Source organism: Oncorhynchus keta, chromosome 2, assembly GCF_023373465.1.
Source record: "Oncorhynchus keta strain PuntledgeMale-10-30-2019 chromosome 2, Oket_V2, whole genome shotgun sequence".
In the NCBI taxonomy this organism is placed as follows: Eukaryota; Metazoa; Chordata; class Actinopteri; order Salmoniformes; family Salmonidae; genus Oncorhynchus; species Oncorhynchus keta.
The window spans coordinates 14,404,424-14,412,878 of NC_068422.1; the positions used below are offsets into that span (position 1 = coordinate 14,404,424).

Here is an 8,455-nt window from a genome sequence, read left to right on the forward strand (position 1 = left end):
CCAAAAACATTTCCACTGCATTTCAGCCCTACCTGCTGACACCATGTCAGTGATTCTCTCGTTAACACAGGTGTGAGTGTTGACGAGGACAAGGCTGGAGATCACTCTGTCATGTTGATTTTTTCCCAGCATGATGGAGCACCTTGACATAAGGCAAAAGTAATAACTAAGTGGTTTGGGGAACAAAACATCGATATTTTGGGTCCATGGCCAGGATACTCCCTAGACCTTAATCCCATTGAGAATTTGTGGCCAATCCTCAAGAGGCGGGTGGACAAACAAAAACACACCAATTCTGACAAACTCCATGCATTGATTATGCAAGAATGGGCTGCCATCAGTCAGGATGTGGCCCAGAAGTTAATTGACAGCATGCCAGGGCGGATTGCAGAGGTCTTGAAAAAAAACGGTCAACACCGCAAATATAGTCTCTTTGCATGAACTTCATGTCACTGTCAATAAAAGCCTTTGACACTTATGAAATGCTTGTAATTATACTTCAGCATTCCATAGTAACATCTGACAAAAATATCTAAAGACAATGAAGCAGCAAACTTTGTGAAAATTAATATTTGTGTCATTATCAAAACTTTTGGCCACGACTGTACACATGGTAAGCAGATGTTATTGCTAGTGTAGCGAAATGCTTATAATTACACTTTGAATAATGTATCAATACACCCAGTCACTACAAAGGTACTGGTTTCCTTCCTAACTCAGTTGCTGGAGAGGAAGGAAACCGCTCAGGAATTTCACCATGAGGCCAATGGTGACTTTAAAACAGTTAGAGTTTAATGGCTGTGATAGGAGAAAACTGAGGATGGATCAACAACATTGTAGTTACTCACAATACTAACCTAAATGACAGAGTGAAAAGAAGGAAGCCTGTACAGAATATATATATATATTCCAAAACATGCAATCTGTTTGCAACAAGGCACTAAAGTAAATCTGCCTGCTGAGTCACTGGCTTACTGGTGCTCTTCCATGCCGTCCCTAGGATGGTGCGTCACTTGAGTGGGTTGAGTTGCTGACGTGGTCTTCCTGTCTGGGTTGGCGCCCCCCCTTGGATTGTGCTGTGGCGAAGATCTTTGTGGGCTATACTCGGCCTTGTCACAGGATGGTAAGTTGGTGTTTGAAGATATCCCTCTAGTGGTGTGGGGGCTGTGCTTTGGCAAAGTGGGTGGGGTTATATCCTTCCTGTTTGGCCCTGTCTGGGGGTATCATCGGATGGGGCCACAGTGTCTCCTGACCCCACCTGTCTTAGCCTCCAGTATTTATGCTGCAGTAGTTTATGTGTTGGGGGGCTAGGGTCAGTTTGTTATATCTGGAGTACTTCTCCTGTCTTATCCGGTGTCCTGTGTGAATTTAAGTATGCTCTCTCGAATTCTCTCTTTATCTCGGAGGACCTGAGCCCTTGGACCATGCCTCAGGACTACCCGGCATGACTCCTTGCTGTCCCCAGTCCACCTGGCCGTGCTGCTGCTCCAGTTTCAACTGTTCTGCCTGCGGCTATGGAATTCTGACCTGTTCACCGGACGTGCTACCTGTCCCAGACATCCTGTTTTCAACTCTCTAGAGACAGCAGGAGCGGTAGAGATACTCTTAATGATCGGCTATGAAAAGGCAACTGACATTTACTCCTGAGGTGCTGACTTGCTGCACCCTCGACAACTACTGTGATTATTATTATTTAACCATTCTGGTCATTTATGAACATTTGAACATCTTGGCCATGTTCTGTTATAATCTCCACCTGGCACAGCCAGAAGAGGACTGGTCACCCCTCATAGCCTGGTTCCTCTCTAGGTTTCTTCCTAGGTTTTGGCCTTTCTAGGGAGTTTTTCCTTGCCACCGTGCTGCATTGCTTGCTGTTTGGGGTTTTAGGCTAGGTTTCTGTACAGCACTTTGAGATATCAGCTGATGTACGAAGGGCTATATAAATACATTTGATTTGATTTGACAGCATTTCTTCTGCGCGCCAGTCCTGTAGGAAGTTCACGGCCCCGTGCGCAGATTGGCAAGAACTAGGGAGTTTTTTTGATAAAAAAATTATCGGACTAGAGCTAAGCACATGCACAATCTTAAGAGGGAAACCTGGTTCTGTCTGCTTTCAAACTGCCACTGGAGACAAATGAACCTTTCAGCAGGAAAATAACCTAAAACACAAGGCCAAATTATACACTGGAGTTGTTTACCAAGACATCATTTAATCTTCCTGAGTGGCCGAGTTACAGTTTTGACTTAAATCTTCTTTGAAATCTAGCAAGACTTGAAAATGACTGTCTAACAATGATCAACAACCAACTTCAAAGAACTAGTAGAATTTAAAAAAAAAGAATAATGTGCAAATTGTACAATCCAGAACTCTTAGCGATTTATCCAGAAATACTCAAAGCTGTAATGGCTGCCAAGGTGCTTCTAACATGTATTGATTCAGGGGTGTGAATACTTATGTAAATTAGATATTTCTGTATTTCATTTTCAATAAATTGGCAAACGTTTCAAAAAAATGTTTTCACTTTGTCATTATGGGGTATTGTGAATTCAGGCTGTAACACAACAAAATGTTGAATAAATCAAAGGGTATAAAAACGTTCTAAAGGCACTGTACCTCTATCACTCCAGTAACCCTGCATATTGTAAATATGGTATTGGAACTGAACCTGGAACTGACACTGTATTTCGCTACTGAACCTGGAACTGACCCTGTATTTCACTACTGACCCTGTATTTCACTACTGACCCTGGAACTGACCCTGTATTTCACTACTGACCCTGTATATAGCTTCTTACTTTCTCATCTTCTTATTTCTATTTAGTGTGTGTGTTTTTTCCTACCGTATGTTTTTTTTTTAGTATTACATTGTTATTGATTCCTGCATTGTTGGGGTTAGAGCTGCAAGAAAGGCATTTCACTGTACTTGTGCATGTGGGGAGGAGTCAGGTTAAAGAAGTATTTTCAAGCCTTGGGACAAATGAGACATGTATTTTGTACGTGTGCCCTTCAGAGGGTGAATGGGCAAAATAACAGATTTAAGTGCCTTTGAACGTGGTATGCGAGTAGGTCCCAGGCGCACCGGTTTGAGTGCGTCAAGAACTGCAACGCTGCTGTGGTTTTCACGGTCAACAGTTTCCCGTGTGTATCAAGAATGGTTGACCACCCAAACGACATCCAGCCAACTTGACACAACTGTGGGAAGCATTGGAGTCAACATAGGCCAGCATCCCTGTGGAACGCTTGACACCTTGTAGAGTCCGTGCCCCGATGAATTGAGGCTATTCCGACTGAAAAAGGGGTGCAACTCAATATTAGGAAGGTGTTCCAAATGTTTTGTCCACTCAGTGAAGATCAACAGCCCCCTGTTCAGGCATCCCCCTTAAGTACAAAAGCTTATTTTCTATTCCATTCTTCTCCTTTCCTACTTTTGAAGGAAACTTTTCTTTCAGCGCTGGTTCGTTCCCTTCTCCCATTTCCTCCTCCTCTCCAGAGGTCTCATGAAAGCCCCACAGTTGAGCAGCAGTCCCCCATGATGAGAAAGCCTTGTCTTCAGCCATTGTGGTCTAGCTGAACCTGACCCAGGGGGGACAGGACAGAGAGGAACACGGAGCATTAGTCATTGGGGGCCTGGAACGAAATCATTGTATACAGACTATGGGAAGTTACATGTTAGAGCTGGATAGAGAGAGGGATTAGTAGTGTGTATTGTGATATGTTGCAAGTACCTGAAAGGTAAAGCTGATTAATGGCAGTGGTGAAGGAAGCTCCCACCATGCCTGGCTGATGCCAGCAAACCTCCGACCTGCATCACGACCTGCTGTCAAACCTGTTGACCGTGATACTGGACACTGGGCCTGGGCAGAAGGCGTTCACAGACAAACAGGCCATGTGTATTTATTAATGAAATGATGCAGAACTGCAAGAGACTCACATTTCTGTTTTGTTTCTCCCATTGAACGTTTTTTTAAAAAAATATATATTTTTTTAACATCTGACAGCTTTGTTTCGTATACGATTCAAGCTCTCAGAGGCCCCTGTATCAACTCTATGATTGACCTCTGACCTGATCCATTGAGCATGGGCAGCATGATGGAGGAGATTCAGACCGTGTCACTGTGGCCCACATCAAAGTCCCTCATCAGCTCCTTGAAGGAGACACTGACAGCTTTTGGGGAGGCCAAAAGGTCAAAAGGTCTATGTGTTTTCCCACACACCGGTGTAGCCTGACCTGCAATGCTTACTCAATGTATGACTGACTGAGCCTTTGGATTATGATTGTCTTTACAGAATTTGTTTACACGGACTTGGCCAGTTTGTGAAAGCTATTGAGCCATAGAATTAAATACCTCTAATGACGTTTGTCTGTGCAGTACAGCTTGCAGTCACATTCAGCATCTGGTGTAACATTAACCATCTAGCAATTACATTTTAATAACAACAATCATCTCACTTGTGACACAAAACCACAGGAAACTGAGAGAGAGGTGGTAATAACCCAAGATATAGTCCTGAAGACATGTTGGATGTGTGACCTCCACATCTAAAATATAGTCCCTGTCACTCCTGGGTTTCTGACAATTCTGAGGTCATGCTGTTACGCTGAATTAATCAGAAAATTCTGAAAGTGTTGTTCATTCTGGTGCCAAAGTTTTTCAAAACAATACTTGTATCAATACCGGCCACTATAACCACCAATACCGGCCACTATAAATCACCAATACTAACCACTATAAATCACCAATACTAACCACTATAAATCACCAATACCAGCCACTACCTCTTGAAAATACCACATCAGACGGTGGCATTAGTATGGGCACTTGCATACTTATACAGACATGTATGCAAACAAACAAAACATAGCTTTCTAAAATGTATATAAAACCTTTTAATAAAGTAGAAAAAATCTGAAATCAAATATTAAAATACACTTAGCTGCCAAAACCAGAAATCATAGTATTCTAAAATAGGTCATCAGTGGCTTACAAAAGTTAATGAATCAAAGAAATGCATTTTTATAAAAGGACAGGACACATTTCAACTATCATAACTTCAGTGATTTTAAATCCGTAGAAATTATAAATATATAATTTATACAGTACATGGGCTCCCGAGTGGTGCAGTGGTCTAATAGGTCGACCACACCACTCGCAACGCGTGCGCAAGCTTTGCAAAATAAATGTAGAAATCTGTTATTCAATTATTGCACCCACACTGCTCGCAAGTGTCTGTGTTGCCAAGGGCTAAAATAGAAGTCCTTTCTATTTCTGACGCAGATTGCACTGCAAATTCTGCCTCTCCCATCTTGTCATTGATTTATAGAAGCAGGTACCCACGTGCCATCTCCTCATTGGTTATACCCACGTGGGTGATTGAAAGACGAACTGTGTTGCCGGTCGGTGTAGTAATACTATGAAAGTTTCGATGCCAATCACCATATACAGTTGGGCAAAAAAGTATTTAGTCAGCCACCAATTGTGCAAGTTCTCCCAGTTAAAAAGATGAGAGAGACCTGTAATTTTCATCATAGGTACACTTCAACTATGACAGAGAAAATTAGAAAAAAAAATCAGAAAATCAAATTGTAGGATTTTTAATGAATTTATTTGCAAATTATGGTGGAAAATAAGTATTTGGTCACCTACAAACAAGCAAGAGTTCTGGCTCTCACAGACCTGTAACTTCTTCTTTAAGAGGCTCCTCTGTCCTCCACTCGTTACCTGTATTAATGGCACCTGTTTGAACTTGTTATCAGTATAAAAGCTATGGCCCCCAATGTTCATAACAGGGGCTCCATACTCAAGACCCAACTCTATTTCCCTCGTAGACCAATCCAACTAGAGTCAACAAATTAAGAGGGGAGATGTAGAAACTTCCTTCACATAAAAGACAACAGAGGCACATTGTGCAGAATGTTTTTGGGCGTGAGAGAGAAATTTCCTCAACTCACCGTGTGCAGATTTAAGACAGAAACAAACTTGCGAGAGTTATTATTTGGACAGAAGGTGTTGCCAAAAAGCAGCATCTTCGTCATCAGATGCGTTATATATTGTGAGACATATATATTGTAGAGGATTAATGTTAGATTGGTAACTTCTTATTTTGCAGCTTTGGAAATAATAGTCAAGTAACGTTAGCTACGTAGCTAGCTAAAGTTAGCATAGCATTGCAAACTAAGATTACCAACAGCAACAATATTACGCCACTATCTTCGTCGTTTATTTAATCATATATTAAAATAGTTAGCTAAATGACTGTACAACGCTTTTATTGGTCTAGCTAATTCGTTATCTTTGGTTAGCAGAGGCTTCCCTTCTCTTTCTAGCCCAGCAAGCGGCTTTTTACAGACATGCAGGTTACTGCGCAAGTGCTACAGATCCATTTTGTCTAAACAGGTAATAATTGAATAATTTACAAATGGAAACACAGCATTTGATTTGGATGATATCAAATCACTTTGCATTTTTATGAATGTTTACTGTAACTACATACCATTTGATTCTTTATAGTTGGACAAAGTCTACATTTCATCCTTGTAATAATGTAAACACTTGATATATGCCCCCGCTGTTTAGTTTGAGTGGGATAAGCCATCAACGTGAACGCATCACCATGGTGAAAGCGTCTCTCTGTTTACCGAATACTGTTTCCCCGTGAAATATTTTTTTCAGTGCCATTACCTGATTGTCACAGATTTATCGTCATATTGACCCTGGATAATGAATGATATAATGGCCAGATCCCGCTCTATTCATAACAAGCCCCAGTGGCCTAATGGATAAGGCACTGGCCTCCTAAGCCAGGGATTGTGGGTTCGAGTCCCATCTGGGGTGAAACATTTTGTCCATTAAATTGTTTATAAATAACAGTGTCAACAACTAAATGCAATTATGGATTACTTCACACAAACATTTCAATATATGTAAATTATTTATCTTGTCTTAACATTTATACTGAACAAAAATATTAAAGCAACATGTTATTTTTTTAATTTTTTTATTTCACCTTTATTTAACCAGGTAGGCTCGTTGAGAACAAGTTCTCATTTACAACTGTGACCTGGCCAAGATAAAGCAAAGCAGTGCGACACAAACAACAACACAGAGTTACACATGGAATAAACAAGCGTACAGTCAATAACACAATAGAAAAAGAAAGAAAGTCTATATATAGTGTGCAAATGGCGTGAGGTGGTAAGGCAATAAATAGGCCATAGTAGCAAGTAATTACAATTTAGCTAAATTAAGACTGGAGTGATAGATGTGCAGATGATGATGTGCAGGTGTTGGGCCCATGTTTCCTGGCCTGAAATGTTTCATACACACAAAAAGCTAATTCCTTTCAAATGTTGTGCAGAAATGTATTTACATCTCTGTTAGTGAGCATTTCTCCTTTGCCAAGATAATCCATCCACCTGACAGGTGTGGAATATCAAGAAGCTGATTAAACAACATGGTCATTACACAGGTGCACCTTGTGCTGGGGACAATAATAGCCACTCTAAAATGTGCAGTTTTGTCACACAACACAATGCAATAGATGTCTCAAGTTTTGAGGGAGCATGCAATTGGCATGCTGACTGCAGGAAAGTCCACCAGAGCTGTTGGCAGAGCATTTAATGTTAATTTATCTCTACCATATCTCTATATCTACCATAAGCCACCTTCAACGTAATTTTACAGAATCCAACCGGCATCACAACCGCAGACCACGTTTAACCATGCCAGCCCAGGACCTCCACATCTGGCTTCTTCCATTGCAGCATCGTCTGAGAACAGCCACCCAGACAGCTGATGAAACTGAGGAGTATTTCTGTCTGTAATAAAGCCCTTTTGTGGGGAAAAACTCATTCTGATTGGCTAGGCCTGGCTCCCCAGTGGGTTGGCCCCAAGTGGGTGGGTCTATACCTCCCTGGCCCACCTATGGCTGCGCCCCTGCCCAGTCATGTGAAATCTATAGATTAGGGCCTGATGAATTTATTTTGTGTGACTCATTTCCTCATATGAACTGTAACTCAGTAAAATCATTGAAATTGTTGCATGTTGCGTTAATATACAGTGCATTCGGAAAGTATTCAGACCCCTTGACTTTTTCCACTTTGTTACCTTACAGCCTTATTCTAAAATGTATTAAATTGTTTTTTCCCCTATCAATCTAAACACAATACCCCATAATGACAAAGCAAAAACAGGTTTAATTTTTTTTGCTAATTCATAAAAAAATTGAAAAAGCATTCTTGGGTATGACACTACAAAGCTATGTACACCTGTATTTGGGCAGTTTCTCCCATTCTTCTCTGCAGATCTTCTCAAGCTTTGTCAGGTTGGATGGGGAGTGTCGCTTCACAGTTATTTTCAGGTCTAGCCAGAGATGTTCGATCGGGTTCAAGTCCAGGCCCTGGCCGGGCCACTCAAGAACATTCAGAGACTTGTCCCGAAGCATTGTCCTGATGGA

At 41.3% G+C, this 8,455-nt stretch overlaps 1 long non-coding RNA gene and 1 other non-coding gene across 2 annotated transcripts; one reads left to right on the forward strand and one right to left on the reverse strand.

The window, feature by feature from the left end:
- Positions 1 to 776: 776 nt before the first annotated feature.
- On the reverse strand, positions 777 to 6,629 carry LOC118372320 (uncharacterized). Its single transcript, XR_004823193.2, has 3 exons — positions 6,494 to 6,629; positions 3,727 to 3,855; positions 777 to 3,574 (listed from the first exon to the last, which is right to left on the reverse strand). It is a non-coding gene; the product is annotated as an uncharacterized LOC118372320 (long non-coding RNA).
- Positions 6,630 to 6,761: 132 nt separating this feature from the next.
- On the forward strand, positions 6,762 to 6,834 carry trnar-ccu (transfer RNA arginine (anticodon CCU)). Its single transcript has one exon. It is a non-coding gene; the product is annotated as a tRNA-Arg (tRNA).
- Positions 6,835 to 8,455: the final 1,621 nt, after the last annotated feature.